This window comes from Polypterus senegalus, chromosome 3 (genome assembly GCF_016835505.1).
Source record: "Polypterus senegalus isolate Bchr_013 chromosome 3, ASM1683550v1, whole genome shotgun sequence".
Lineage (NCBI taxonomy): Eukaryota > Metazoa > Chordata > Cladistia > Polypteriformes > Polypteridae > Polypterus > Polypterus senegalus.
In genome coordinates, this window is record NC_053156.1 from 167882702 (window position 1) to 167899622 (window position 16921).

A 16921-nucleotide genomic window follows, 5' to 3' on the forward strand; every position below is an offset into this window, starting at 1 on the left:
CACGTTGGTTTTGTAAACTAACGTGAAGCGTCACTCAGTCTCTCTGACATGACCGACATAATGGGTGGAATAGAAGCTGAACTGTTAAAATATGCGTGCTGCCTTAGGGCAAATATACTCATCAATTTACGTACACAAAACTCCACACCAAGAAACATGGTATCCCCCTTGAATCAATCATATTGTCTCTTTAAAAACATTTATGAACTTATAAATAAGTAATACATAACTGCTTTTTAAATGTGGTTATTTTTACTTTGACCCTGCTGTATCTGCAAGCCCCACCTACAGGAACCGCAGGTTTTGAACTTATGTCGAGACGGAAAAGAACTACTGGTTACTTTTTCACCCATAGAAACCCAGCAGTTAACTGTTTCTCCAAATCGTCTTCTGACTGTTGAGATTCCCGTGAAGTAATGCCGCTAGCGCGCCTCATGATCACGTGACGGGTGCAGTTGAACCAAGCCTCTTAGCCAATCACTAAGTGCGCGTGTATTACGTCACTATTTGGCGTTACTTGTTGGAAGTTGGCGCTGGTATGGACGGCTGAGTTGTTGAGATTTTAGCACAAACAATAAAAGGTTGACAGGTCAGATTTTTTTTCTTTTCTCAAGCAATGTTGAAATGGCACTGTTTCCCATTTTACATTCTGAAATATATACCAAGTTACTGGAAACCATTAAAATACAGACAGATTTGTGTTGTTGGAGGGGAGTTTTTGAGGCTTGTGGCTCTTTCGGCTATGATTCGTTCACGGCGTACCATCCATCATTACAATTAACAACACGAGGCTTTATGTACTGATATTACTCTCAAAGCTTTTTAACAGAATATCTAAAAACGTGAAGCGTGTTAGGGCCACGGTGAATAAAAAAAATACGGACATAGTGAAGAAAAAAAAAACTAAATGTCGAGAATAAAGTCGACATGGCTTTATGCTTGACATTTCCACTTTAATGTCGCCGTTTATGTCGAGATTAAAGTCGACATGTTGACTTTATTCTCGTTGTTTGTCATTAAAGTAGAACATCATAAACTAAACTTCATCTTAAAATGAATATTTAATTTACTAGATTTCTCTCAAACCCCGTTATAAATTATGTAGCGCATGAAATGCTTTGTGTTAAGTGTTCCCTACGCCATGTTGATCGCAATGCGCTTCTTAAAATGACTTTCTCTTGCACTAAGAGGAGGCGCAGGCAGCAATCACCGTACAGAATACATTCATTTCATTATATTCCTTCACCCCGAACATTTACAGTGCTAAGATAAATACTTGATATTTTAATGAGTTAATCAATTGGGGGCACGGTGGCGTGGAGGTTGCACAGCTTCCTCGCATCAAGGTGGTCCCTGCCTTGTTTTTGCATGTTTTTCTGGTGGGTTTACTCTGGCGTGCTTCAGTTTCCTTTTAAAGTCATGTAGGCAGTGGGGTTTTGTTCTGCTAAATTGCCCCAAGTGTATATGTGTGCTCGTATTCACCCTGCGATGAGCTGGAGCTCCGTTCAGGATTTGTTCCTGCCTCGCACACTATGCTTGCTGGGATGGACGCGACCTTAAATGGATGGCATAATTAAAAATGTATAACTAAGATTTTTAAAGTTCTGAACACTGCATGGTCGCAGTTTATAACTAGTGTTAATTTCATAAAGACGTTTATCTTGTGGTGATTGGTTATGTGGAGAAAGAAAAAGGAAGGATAGGAACTGGGGTTTTGGTACGTCAGATAGAGACAGCACGCATGCAATAAAGAAAGCCCACTGAGAAGAACATCCATTTAATTCTGTGTTTGTGTCTCCGACCACCAGCTCATGAACCCAACATTTACACAGTATTTCAGTTAAACCTGTGCGATACCCATTCATATATCCAGTTTTTTGGAGCCTCCTCACACCTGCTGTAAAGTACTCTATACTGAACGTACACATGGGGACCCCTCATTGCAAGGGAGCAGCACTACCACCACACTACCGTGCATGTTTAATACCTGCTTTAATGCATTTCATCATGAAAATGATATCAAGTATTTATCGTAGCATTGTAAATGTTCAGAGAGCAGGAATATCATGAAGTGAATGTATTTTGTGCGGCGATCGCTGCCTGCGCCTCCTCAGTGCAAGAGGAAGTTAGTTTAAGAAGCACGTAGCGATTAACAACAGGGTCGGGGAACACTTAATACAAAGCATTTAATGTGCTAACTTATGACGGGGTGTGAGAAAATCTAGTAAATTAAACATTGATTTTAAAATTAAGTTTAGTTTACGACCTTCTACTTTAATGACAATAAAATATGAGACTAAAGTGGAAATTTTGACTCTAATCTCGACATAAACGGCAAGAATGGAAATGTCGAGGATAAAGTCAACATGTTAGGCTGGAAAAGGACCGCTGAGTTCTTCAGTGGCTGGAACCTCATTTCTTCTGCGGCTCCCACCCCTCTGGCTGCACATGCACGCTGCCAGCCTTGTTTCACTATGCTCACCGGGGGTCAAAAACAGCCTGTACGCCCACACAATCCTTCCAAAGCCAGGGTCCAAACACACACACACACACACACACACGGTATGCTGGTAGCCACGCACCTAGGGCATTGGTCTTTTGTAACTGATACACACAGTCGAAGGCATGTCCTGACCTTGGACGTTACAGTATCAGCTAACGGCATTTTATATGGTGCATTAGCTCAAAAACACTAGTGAGCCAGAACCTCATGCTTTCGCCATCGTTTCAAGTGACTAAAGGATCATGTGTAAGTGGAAAATGTAATCCTTCTTTTCCATTGGAACACAATTGAATGTGATTTTTAAAAAAAGCAAATCTTGCATCTTCTGAATAATGTATTGAAACAAGAATAACAAAGTGCAACAACAGGCCCTGTTGCGCCTGCGCACCACAATGCTACTTGGTTTTGTATGGCATGTTTTAGTCAAAGGGAGACTTGGTGCTTAAGGTTTGACAGGGCGAGTGGCATTAAGAAAGCCATACCTTAAAGGTAAATGAGGGCATTGAAATCCAGGCTATAGGCTACTGTAAACTGGTCAAAGTCTCCTCTTCACAGTAGAAACTGAAACTTAGTTTTTTTGACCAGTGTTAAGCTGTGTTTGAAGCTTCTGTGCTGTGAGGTGCCTTTCACGTAAGATGGTGACCCTACAGAAACTTGGGTTGCGACTGTCTCATTTAATTTGGTAATTTACATTTTCTTGCCATTATCACTGGAATTTAAAACTTTTTACAGTGTAATATGGTCGAAAAATAACTTGAGGGTGTAGTAACACAGTTTCAACTTTAAGACAGTGGGTTTTTAAGTAATCAACAGAAGTTGAAACACCTGTGTAAATTGTTTCAACTTGCAAGGCTTAATTTACTTTAATTGCTGCAGATCTGTAGATTGTACCGGGGTGGGCAGATTCAGTCCTGGTGGGTCGCAGTGGCTGCAGGTTTTTGTTCCAACCCAATTGCTTAATAAGAAGCACCTCCGGTTTCCTCATGCAGTCCAAAAACATGCAGGTTAGGTGTATTTGTGATCACCAATTTTCCCTAGTGTGTGTGTGTGCCCTATGGTGGGCTGACGCTCTGCCCGGGGATTTGTTCCTGCCTTGTGCCCTGTGCTGGCTGGGATTGGCTCCAGAAGACCCCTGTGACCCTGTGTTAGAATATAGAGGGTTGGAAGATGACTGACATAACTTATCACTCAAGTAACACATCTGCTTCAGTCGTTAAGATTTTGAACCCTTATTGCTTGTTTTAGTCTTAAACAGCTGTAGTATTGGTTTTTAATTGCTCCTTATTAGCAATAAGATGCAAATGATAAAAAGAACCCGTTTCTCCCATCTATATATATAATTCACTAAGGCAAGACAACCATGGAAAGCACGCCGGAAGGGGGCGTGGACTCACTGAGCCGCCGACAAGTAAGACACCTATGGCACACGCAGAAGGAGCCACGCCCACCAACTCCTGGCCCCTCTGAGCCACGTTGACTGTTCATAGAGGCATGTTTCTCGCGGAGGTGAATCGCCATATGCAGCGTGTTAAACGGTTTGCGAGGGGTATCCCATGGGATCCTCAAAACAATCCTTTACAACTAAGGTTAAAACACAATGAAGTAAGCAGTCTTTAAAAACGAGTTTTGATTCGACGCCGCGCCGCGTGCACCATATCAAACTGTTTTACTGTGTTGGTTCGTTCCATGCATTGTTATAATGTTGCTTTTCTTGCTGATTTATTACATTACCGATTTATCAAATGTTAATTTTCTCCCTGTGCTTAAAAATCATTAAAAAACCACGCCTGATTATGCGTATGGTACGCTGTGGATTGGCTAGTTTAGCTTGTTTCCATTTATACCCGTTTGTATTTATCATGCACCATTGAGTTTAATCAAATACTTGGAAAGTGAAGTGAAAAAAATGATGATATCCTTAGAAAGGAACACAAATCTAGGATATGAGAATTACCTGACATAGCAGAGTTAAAGCACTAACAAGCCATGAAATTAAATAATTGACAAGGATTGGTTCTTAATTAAGCAACTGGGTTGGAACAAAAACCTGCAACTGCTGCGGCCCTCCAGGACTGAATCTGCCCACCCGTGTTGTAACCCATTAGTTGTTCCCTGAAAAAGCCATATTTGTAATATTCTAAAATTTCCTTTTTTTCAGTTTTTGCTAACCTAAACTATATACCTTTGGTAGTTTACTGCTTACCTTTTCACCATTTTATGTCATTCATTGCATTTCCGGTGATTAAATTTGAAGAAAAACTGAGGTGTTGTCAAACATTTATATATGAGTTTTTGCTGTACACATATTAGCTGATTTTACTTTTCTTTTAAATTACAGTCAGATGTCCATTAATATTTTAATTGAAGATACTGTCATCTTAACATCTGTCACAAAACATGCTGGGAAACTTTCAAAGCCTGCAGGGATGTATAATATTTTATTTTTTACATAAAATTGCAAATTTGGTGGTCAACAAAATTAATTACATCTCCTGACTTGACAAAGAATGCGTAACATCACTCACCGTTGTTGACATTTTAAAAGATGGCTTTAGAAACAGACAAATCTAAATCTTACAATAGTAAATGTGAAAAACCCAACAGTGATTCTCTGACTAACCAGATTTTAAAAGCATGCAGTTAGAAAAGCAGATGAAAAAAAATTGTTTAAATTAAAATATTATTAATTATCCTGGAATTCACTATTTCAACAGTACAGATATAATATTTGAATTTTTATTTTTTTAATATTTTGTAAGCAGTGTTTTTTCAGTTACTAGAGAAAATATGTTGGAGAATAAATTTGTAAAGTATTCATGGTAACATAAAGATAAGATAGGTATTGACATCATCTTTAACCCTATGCTAAAATCTCTTCAAGATTATAAAATTTCCCTCATTTATTGTTACGCCGGGGGGTTCTGTGGTGTAGTAATTAAGGCTTTGGACTTTAAACCCAGATGTTGTGGGTTCAAATCCTGTTTGTGACATTGTGTTTAACACAAGCATGTCATATTACTTGTCTGTGCTCCAACTGGAAAAATAAAAGAAATTAAACCAGTTGTATCTTGTATGTTTTAAGTCACCTTGGATAATGATATCAGTCATATTTATAAATACTAATACATTTATTGATTTTAGTATATATTCTGTTGCAGAAAAAAGCTCAGTATTGTTCACTTTAATAATCGAGGTACTGTATTTTTACAACCCCAATTCCAATGAAGTTGGGACATTGTGTAAAAGGTAAATAAAAACTGAATACAATGATTTGCAAATCCTTTTCAACCTATATTCAATGGAATACACTACAAAGACAAGATATCGAATGTTCAATCTGATAAACTTTATTGTTGTTTTGAAAATCTTCACTTATTTTGAATTTGATTCCTGCAACACGTTCCAAAAAAGCTGGGACAGGGGCATGTTTACCACTGTGTTATATCACCTTTTCTTTTGACAACACTCAATAAGCGTTTGGGAACTGAGGACACTAATTGTTGAAGCTGTGTAGGTGGAATTCTTTCTCATTCTTGCTTGATGTACAACTTCAGTTACTCAACAGTCCAGGGTCTCTGTTGGTGTATTTTGCACTTCATAATGCGCCACAAATTTTCAATGGGAGAAAGGTCTGGACTGCAGGCAGGCTAGTCTAGTACCCTCACTCTTTTACTACGAAGCCACGCTGTTGTAACACATGCAGAATGTGGCTTCACATTGTCCTGCTGAAATAAGCAGGGACGTCTCTGAAAAAGACGTCGCTTGGATGGCAGGATATGTTACTCCAAAACCTGTATGTACCTTTCAGCATTGAAGGTGCCTTCACAGATGTGCAAGTTACCCATACCATGGGCACTAACACACCCCCATACTATCACAGATGCTGGCTTTTGAACTTTGTGCTGATAACAATCCGGATGGTCCCTTTCCTCTTTGGCCCGGAGGACACGATGTCCATGATTTCCAAAAACAATTTGAAATGTGGACTCATCAGACCACAGCACACTTTTCCACTTTGCGTCAGTCCATCTCAGATGAGGTCAGGCCCAGAGAAGCCAGAGGCGTTTCTGGGTGTTGTTGATATATGGCTTTTGCTTTGCATGTTAGAGTTTTAACTTGCACTTGTAGATGTGGCGACGAACTGTGTTAACTGACAATGGTTTTCTGAAGTATTCCTGAGCCTACGTGGTAATATCCTTTACAGAATGATGTTGGTTTTTAATGCAGTGCCTGCCTGAGGGATCGAAGGTCACAGGCATCCAGTGTTGGTATTCGGCCTTGCTGCTTACGTGCAGAGATTTCTCCAGATTCTCTGAATCTTTTGATGATATTATGGACAGTAGATGATGAAATCCCTAGATTCCTTGCAATTGTGCGTTGAGAAACGTTCTTAAACTGCTGGACTGTTTGCCCATGCAGAGTTTACAAAATGGTGAACCTCGCCCTATCCTTGCTTGTGAACGACTGAGCCTTTTGGGGATGCTCCTTTTATACCCAATCATGACAAACACCTGTTTCCAGTTAACCTGTTCACCTGTGGAATGTTCAAAACAGGTGTTTTTTGAACATTCCTCAACTTTCCCAGTCTTTTGCTGCCCCGTCCCAGCTTTTTTGGAACGTGTTGCAGGCATCAAATTCAAAATGAGTGAAGATTTGCAAAACAACAATAAAGTTTATCAGTTTGAACATTAGATATCTTGTCTTCGTAGATATCTTGTATATTCTATATACATCATACATCAAACTTCCAATATGACTCGGAGTCCTGCCACGTGCAAAAGTTCGCTGATGACACTGCTATTGTGGGCTGCGCCAGGAGTGGGTAGGAGGAGGAGTACAGGAAGCTAATCAAAGACTTTGTTAAATAGTGCGACTCAAACCACTTACACCTGAACATCAGCAAGACCAAGGAACTGGTGGTGGAGTTTAGGAGGCCCAGGCCCCTCATGGACCCCGTGATTATCAGAGGAGACTGTGTGCAGAGGGTACAGACCTGTAAATACCTAGGAGTGCAGCTGGGTGACAAATTGGACTGGACTGCCAATACTGATGCTCTGTGTAAGAAAGGTCAGAGCCGACTATACTTTCTTAGAAGGTTGGCGTCCTTCAATATCTGCAATAAGATGCTGCAGATGTTCTACCAGACGGTTGTGGCGAGTGCCCTCTTCTACAAGGTGGTGTGCTGGGGAGGCAGCATAAGGATGAAAGACGCCTCACGCCTGGACAAACTTGTTAAGAAGGCAGGCTCTATTGTAGGAGTAAAGTTGGGCAGTTTAACATCTGTGGCAGAGAGACAGGCACTAAGCAAACTCCTGTCTATCATGAAGAATTCACTGCACCAACTGAACAGTGTCATCTCCAGTCAGAGGAGTAGCTTCAGTGACAAACTGCTGTCACTATCCTGCTCCACTGACAGACTGAGGAGATCGTTCCTCCCCCACACTATGCGATTCTTCAATTCCACCTGGGGGAGTAAATGCTAACATTACTCAAAGTTATTGTCTGTTTTTACATGCATTTTTTATTACTCTTTAATATTGTTTTTTGTATCAGTATATTGCTGCTGGATTATGTGAATTTCCCCTTGGGATTAATAATATCTATCTATCTATCTATCTATCTATCTATCTATCTATCTATCTATCTATCTATCTATCTATCTATCTATCTATCGTATTCAATTGAATATAGGTTATGGATATGTGTTCAGGGTCCTCCTTGCATGGAGTTCGCATGTTGCGTGGGTTTCTTTAAGTTTTCTATTTTTCTACCACAGGTGAATTGGTGATGCTCAATTGGTACTAGTGTGTTTTGTGTGTGTTCGGTCTGCAATAGGCCAGCTCCCTGTCCAGTGTTTGTTCATGCCTTGCATCCTCTTCTAGCTGGGATAGGCTCCATCAGGTAGTCCCCTGGACTTTGCAAGTCTGTAGTTTGGTTGTTTAGATTTAAAAATGGGTAGTCACAGGTTTCCAGATTACCGATTTGTCCATCTGTTAAAACAAGTTTTCTATAAATACAAGAGTTTACATAAACAATTATACATTTTGTTGTATTAAATTAAATTCCTATCTATAGTGGCAGTATTTACTTTTATTGAAGATGCCAACATCCTGCAGAATATAACATTACATTAGCCACCACTGGTCCTGTTTGTGCTTTATACAGTACATTTCTGTTTTAAGTATTTTTTTTGTCATATTTTGCCCTCATTGATTTTCTAGAGAGAGTAGGAGGCGAGAGGATGCTGGCGTTGAATGTTCGCTGCTTCTCCCACTGAGTTTAATATGACTAATATTTTTGTCAAGTTTTATCTGTCTACTCACTTGTTGTTTGGATATATTGCCTTACTGTCTGCTGTGGATTTTATGGATTTTATTTAGTTTTATTAAGTTTTTGCTTTCATCTCACCTGTTGCCCGGATATATTGTTTTACTGTCTGTTGTGGATTTTACGGATTTTTATCAAGTTTTTGCTGTTTACTCACCTGTTTACTCATCTGTTGCTTGTATATATTGTTATATGGGTTTTACGGCCATAACCAGCCAAAGTGCTCTGCTACCAACATTTCATCTTTTTGGTCACCTGTCACACGTTTGACGCATCATCAGAGCATCGTTGCTCCAACTACAGTACTATCAACACTGGAAGTATTGTGAGATCTCTGCACCCCCAGTATGCGAAATACCCGAGCCATTAAAGAGAAACATTGCGAGATCTTCACATCCCTGGCTGGATTTATTTTATTGAGTGGATTCTAAGCTGCGTGGAGTGGATTTTAATATTTAGCGACCTGTACAGAGATTTACTCCACAGTCATTGGTTAGGTTTGAACTGTTTAATTCTCAATCCATCAGTAATAAATCCACACTGATTGAAGAACACATTAGGGAGAAAGGACTTTGTGTCTGACAGAAACCTGGCACCAGTCAGAGGTTTACTCTGCCCTAAATGAAGCCTGTCCTCTGGCTACAGTTACTTGGAGGCAGCTCGCAGCCCTGGGCGTGGTGGTGGCTTAGCTATCATCCACTGTCAGGACCTGGGGTTGTCCCCTATTTCGATACATGCAATATCTTCCTGCGAGTGCCTTGCATTTAAATGTAAGCCCCCTTTTCCCATGACTGTTCTCCTTATCTACCGACCTCCAAAACCCAACTCTGCCTTTATCCTGGAAATGACTGATCTTCTTACAACACTCTGTGCTACCTCTGCTAACATCATAATCCTAGGAGATATAAATATTCATGTTGACAATCTCACAGGTTATCTCACTGCTGATTTCCTTGAGCTGCTAGATTCTCTCAACCTACAACTACATGTTGATGTCCCCACACATTCTAGGAGTCACACATTTGATTTGTTCATTTCAAATTTTGCCCCAATCAGTAACCTACAGGTATATGATCTTGGTATTTCAGACCACAAAGTAGTGTCAGTGGAGTTGCCCTTTCTTTCCCCCATACCAAACCAAAACGACAGATCTATTTCAGAAATCTGAAGAACATCAATGTGGATGCCCTGGCCCTGGACCTTAAACTTCTCTCCTCTGACACTTCTAGCTCCCTTTCTGTTGCTAATCTCGTGAATTTTTACAACCAGTCCCTGAGCAGTCTTCTGGACTTCCACGCCCCCCTTAACATCTAGGTCCATCTCATTCTCATGCTCAGCACCTTGGTACACCTGCGAGCTGTGAAGAATGAAGGCAGCTGGGCTTGTCCTTGAGCAGCGCCTTAAGGCTTCTGGACTGACTGTCCACAAACAGGCTTACAGGGAACACAAGAGAGCGTATGCAGAAGCTCTGAAGGTTGCAAGGTCCAGGTTCTATTCTACCATCGCCAGAAACAGTTCCAGGAACCCCAAAAAAGTTTTTTTAATTATAAATCACCTTCTCAAACTTCCTTCACCTGCCCACTCTGAGGCTACCGATAAAAGGTGCAACATGCACATCAATTTTTTTTAAACAAAAAGTTGATAACATCCGCTTAAACCTCTCCACTACGGATATCCTGTCCCCCTCAACTGTCGACCCACTGTCTGAGACTGTTCAGCCCTTTTGTTCCTTCTCTGTTGCCACGCGGGATGAGGTGGAGGATGTCATCAGGAAAATGAAACTGTCTACCAGTTCCCTGGACCCTTTCCCCTCACCCTTGCCGAAGGCCAACATCTCTGCCGTCTCTCCACTTATCACCAGGATCATAAACCATTCCCTCCTGGCAGGTCATATTCCTTCTGCATTAAAAACTGCTGTCATCAGACATTTACTAAAAAAACCCACTCTGGATCATAAAGTTCTCTCTAACTATAGGCCCATCTCCATTTCTTTCTAAAGGTCTTGAAAAAATAGTTGCAGCACAACTTCATGATCACCTCAAACTGAATAACCTGTTTGAAAACTTTCAGTCTGGTTTCTACCCTGGCCATAGCACTGAAACAGCCTTGGTCAGGGTCACCAATGACCTTCTGATGACAGCAGATATTGGTTCCCCTTCTCTACTTATCCTCCTTGATCTGACAGCTGCTTTTGACAAAATAGACCACAGCATCCTTCTTCATCGCCTGCAATTCACAATTGGACTCTCAGGAAATGTTCATAACTGGTTCACCTCATACCTGACTGGTAGAAATGAGCATGTCGCCTTGGGCAGCGCAAAATCTCATGCCCATAACGTCACCTGTGGTGTCCCACAGGGCTCTGTGCTAGGCCCCATCCTTTTCACCATCTACATGCTCCCTCTTGGAAATGTCATTAGCAGACATGGTTTATTTTTCCATTGCTATGCCGATGACACGCAGCTTTACCTCAGGACTACCCCCACCTCCTCTACTGCTCCTCTGCCAACATCCACACTGACTACCTGCCTGGAGGAGATAGAGGCATGGATGAGGCTCAGCTTCCTTCAGCTAAACAGATCTAAAACAGAAGCCATCTTAATTGGCACACCACACCATCTTCGCTCTTCTACCATCACCAGTATCCCTTTCTCTGGCCAAAATATTCCTCTTTCCACATCTGTTACCAATTTGGATGTTAAAATGGACTCTCAACTCTACTTTGACACCCACATCAAACACCTCTGTAAGTCATCTTTTTACCACCTCAAGAACATTGCCAAACTCCGCCCAACACTCACCCTGGCAGATGCAGAGAAACTCGTCCATGCATTTGTCTCCTCCAGGCTGGATTACTCTAATGTGCTCCTCATCGGGATTCCTGGCAAGAGTATCCAGAGACTCCAGTATATTCAAAACAGCGCTGCCAGGATCCTGATTAGGGAGCGAAAGTATGACCACATCACTCCCATCCTGAAAACCCTTCACTGGCTCCCTGTCCCACTCAGAATAGAGCACAAGGTCTCCCTTCTTACCCATCAGTGTATTCATGGACATGCCCCCCTTTACTTAGAGGAACTTCTCACCCCTCATACTTCCTCGCGCTCCCTCCGCTCTGTACACGCTAACACTCCCCAAGTTCCTAGAACCAAGCTCATCAGCATGGGTGAGAGGGCTTTTTCATTTGTGACGCCGAGGCTGTGGAACGCCCTCCCTGACTACCTGAGTCCCACAGTCGACCGATGCTTTTAAACAAAACTTAAAAACTCATCTTTTTAGAAAGACATTTTGTTCAAGTATTTTATAGATTCTCTTGTTTATTACTTTGTTTTTACTCTGTAGCACTTTGAGATTGCTAAAATATAAAGCGCAATACAAAGAAAATTTATTATTATTATTATTATTATTAATATGCTGTCAATGTGATATAATGATCTACTTTTAACTGAGCTCTGATATTACTTTTGACTTCACTGCCTTATACCACACATGTACCAAATAATTAGACAAACTGTTTTTTTATGGTGGAGTGTATTTTTTATTTAGGACCTTTGTCATCTCCCTGAAAATAAAAATTCAAAATAACACTTAAATTGACTACAAGCATAATCATCAAATTATAGTTTATTATGCTCCTTTTTCCTACCCACTTAAATGACAGTACTGGGGGTGAAGGAGAAATGGTGGAAGTACAGCTCTGCCAGTGATCATCTAAGAAAAAATAATGTTTATTAAATGCAAGGTAATTAACTGTTAACAGTTACAGTATGTAACATTAAGTGCGGTAACACTTGAGCTGGGGGACTCAAGACATTGAAAACAGTATATTGTTTTAAATGATTGCTGTGCTGTATTAGATGTTTCACCAGGTTTGTTGTACAGGCTCCCTTTAAAGAAGTTGTATTGCCACCATTACTGCATATTGTGTTGTCACTATTTGCTGTAATGAAATGTTGCTATATGTTTGAGTGTTTGCTGCAGTCCATAGTTCATGGCCTGAGTGCTGAGTAAACAAATTAACACCCCATTGATGCGTGACTTAGGCTACACTGTTGTTATTACACAGGTCCAGGTAAGGATGTATGTGTCTGCATCAAGGACATTTATTAGACGTGCAGTTTATTGAAAACTAGCAAAATACCCGCGCTTCACAGTGGCGAAGTATTGCCTTAAAATTCTTATTAAGAAGAGAATTAAACCTTTTTAAACTGAGGGAAAATATACCAATAATTATTTGTTAAGGATCTCTTTGTATACCACATTGTCAGTTCGGCCCTCCGGTTGTAACATGACCAAGCTGTGCACTGAGCTTACTCTTGAGCATGCAACGTACAGCTGGCCATGTGCAAAGTAATCTTGTCTCAAATCTCACAGCTTGGATTGCTGTTGTCATAATCGGTTTGAGTTTCATGGTTTATTTCAGTTATGACAGTATTTGCAGGACTTGTGCTGAAGTGACATTCGGCATCTGTCAAGTGTTGTAAGCACACAATCGGCTTCATTAATAACTTTACATCCAGCTTTTGAGAGTTTAAACATTCAGAAACATCAAAGAGTCCACTACTCAGATCGTCACCTGTGAATCTAAGATGTTTAAGAGGCATTGGCGGTTGTCGAAAGGTGTAAAATATTTGGCCATTTCGGTACACTTGAAAGCAACAACCAAACAATTCAGTGGCAGCCATCAACTCACATGCAGAACCATGGGTGAAGGGCTTAAGCATTTCACTCTTAAAATGCTCCTGTGTAGTATAATTATCTCCTGTACCGTCATTAGTCCACACCTTGAACCTGTTACAGTCATTCAATACATAAGACACAATGTTCCTCCGGATATCAAGAGTGAGCCTGATATGGCCGTGCAAAATTTAACAATGAGAATGGAAAAGGTAGGTGCCATCTCCAGGCATGGAAACCACTCGGTAAATGACAGTTCTTTGATCAATGGTGATCACCTCGATAGACATGTTAATGGGGGTACGGTTGGAACTATAAAGGAAATGGGTACCTGAACAATGTAAATTAAGTCTAAAATACCTACACAATAACTACAATTATAATAAATGAACAATAAAACTGCGGAGAAGCCGTGGATTAAATAAAAAGGCTGTAGTTATCAGCAGGGAGACGTGAATCCCGTGGCGAAGCAAGGAAGAGAATGTAGAGACTGGAGCGATGGACGGTTTTATATAGGCAGGCAGCCAACAACGTGGGAGGCTTTGGGATGGGGGACCCAACGCCGCCTCACACCGTGACCGAGCTGCAGGCTATGGACATATATATGTACATAAGTAGGATTCAGTTAGCGTTGGGAACACGCGTACCAAATTTCTTGAAGATGGGCCCATAAGTAACAAAGACCATTGGAAAGTTCAATATGTCGGCCGACAGTGGCGTCTTACCACCGAAATAAGTACGTACATTGGTTTCAGTTAGCGCAGGGAAGCCGCCTACCAAATTTCGTGAAGATGGGGCCATAAATAAGAAAGTTCAACATGGCGGTTGTTGTTGACCGTTATGACCGTTACACGTTGAATTTCGAAATGAAACCTGCTTAACTTTTGTAAGTAAGCTGTAAGGAATAAGCCTGCCAAATTTCAGCCTTCTACCTACACGGGAAGTTGGAGAATTAGTGATGAGTGAGTGAGTGAGTGAGTCAGTCAGTGAGTGAGTCAGTGAGGGCTTTGCCTTTTATTAGTATAGATATACAGTATATACAGTAATCCCTCCTTGATCACGGGGGTTGCGATAGGTGAAAATCCGCGAAGTAGAAACCATATGTTTGTATGGTTATTTTTATATATTTTAAGCCCTTAGAAACTCTCCCACACTGTTTATAAATATTCTCCGCAAAGTTATACAGTAAACCATCCTTTATGTGCTCCATGACAAGACAGAGATGATTGTTCTTTCTCTCAATTAAAAGAATGCAAACATATCTTCCTCTTAAAAGTAGTGCCGTCAGGAGCAGAGAATGTCCGAGAGAGAGAGAAATGTAAACAATCAAAAATCAATAGCTCTGTTTGGCTTTTAAGTATACAAAGCACCCGCGAATGAAGGGATCAATGTGAAGGTAGTCTTTCAGCATTTTTTAGAGGAGCGTCGGTATCTTCTAAGCAAACAGCCTCTGTACAAACAGCCCCTCTGCTCACACCCCCTCTGTCAGGAGCAGAGAATGACAGAGAGAGTGAGAGAGAAAGGGAAAAACAAACAATCAAAAATCAATACGTGCTGTTAGAGCTTTTAAGTGTGCGAAGCACCACACGGGAAGCGTATCGTATATCATTGAGGAGTTTTATTTAATTCGTAATACGTGTTTGGATTGGGTAACTTCTCAGCCATCTGCCAATAGCGTCCCTTGTATGAAATCAACTGGGCAAACAAACTGAGGAAGCATGTACCATAAATTGAAACACCCATTGTCCGCAGAAATCTGCGAACCAGCGAAAAATCCGTGATATATATTTAGATATGCTTACATTTAATATCTGCGATGGAGGGAAGCCACGAAAGTCGAAGCGCGATATAGCGAGGGATCACTGTATCTATACTAATAAAAGGCAAAGCCCTCACTCACTCACTTACTGACTCATCACTAATTCTCCAACTTCCCGTGTGGGTGGAAGGCTGAAATTTGGCAGGTTCATTCCTTACAGCTTCCTTACAAAAGTGGAAGCAGTTTTTCTCCATTTACTGTAATGGAGATGAGCTTCAACGCCGTGGGGGCGGAGTTTCGTGTGACATCATCACGCCTCCCGTAATCACGCAGTACATAGAAAACCAGGAAGACCTCAAAAAGCGCTCAAGAAAACATGCATTATATAATTGAGAAGGCAGCGAAACAATAAGAAGCGAGCGAGTGACATATACAACCATATTCATGAGTTCTGCTACTTCGGAAACAAAGCATGATGTAAACCTACACTTTAAATTAAGTTCATAGACAGGCTGCCGCTGGCGTTTGTAATTTAGTGCCTGCCCATATAAGGCCGTCCGTCAGCGGCAATCCAATAGCAAACTGCCACGGGTAAATATTCACGGGTGAAGGACTGTGCTTATGGAGAGGAAGATGAGATGGTCAGGGTGGTGTTTGACACAAACTCAGCGAAACTGCGAGAGAAAGTTTTAAGTGCCAGGACTAAGGTAACATTAAATACAGCCATGGACATAGCAGGAGATGGCACCAGCACAGCTGGGAACCTTCGATGCATGTACACCGAGTGGCTCACGTGAACTGGCGCAGTGCACAGATAAAAGCAACAGTTCCAAAGAGCTGAACAAAACCGAATTACACAATTGAAAAGGCAGCAAAAATATGAAGCGTCTCATACATACAAGCATATTCATAAATCCAACTACTGCGGAAACAAAGCACACGTTGGAAAAAGTCAATGTCCCGCTAAAGGAAGACAGTGTAAAAAAAACCCGTGCATGCAGTGTGTCAGGTCTCAGATAAAGAAGAAGACGAGCTGTTTATTGATGCAGTAAGAAACGAATCGATGAATGAAACCTGTCATCTTTACAACGATTGACAAACACGGAATGTAACTTGAACACAACACATCCTACAAATACGAACCTGATTGAAAGAAATAATGATAATCAAATCCTTGATGACGCAACACTCAGTAACACTCACAAAACAAATACTGTATATTGACAGTCATGTTACGTTATTTTTAAAATGTTCCCTTTTCTTTTCTAGCTTTTTAACACACTACTTCTCTATGCGATACGCGGGTATATATATATGTATATATATATAACCCGATCTACATACTCGAATAATGGATACTTTATTCGCCATCAATGATTGTTTTGGTAAAGCCATACTCAGTGTATTCATTAGATGAGCGGTAAAAAGTAAGGCGAGGGAGGATGACTCATTGAGGCATGCAGGCTGTAGTCGCGTCAACTCTATCTGAATTGCGATCACATTTGAAAAATATATCTTTTCAAGTTCTATTTAGTCCATATGTGTCAAACTCAAGGGCGCGGGCCACATCCGCCCGGCGTGTAATTATATCCGCCCGAGATCATTTTATATACTGTATTATTGTTATTAAAGCCCGGGTATATGAAGCGCTGGTA

General features: G+C 40.9%; 1 protein-coding gene across 1 annotated transcript in view; it reads left to right on the forward strand.

Moving 5' to 3' along the window:
• The first annotated feature begins 502 nt into the window (after positions 1-502).
• The window catches only part of tdrd15 (tudor domain containing 15), a 59866-nt gene continuing 43447 nt past the window's right edge, over positions 503-16921 (forward strand). Inside the window, exon 1 of the mRNA XM_039749786.1 lies at positions 503-589. The gene's annotated coding sequence lies outside the window, so the exon portion shown is untranslated. The remainder of the gene's footprint in view (positions 590-16921) is intronic.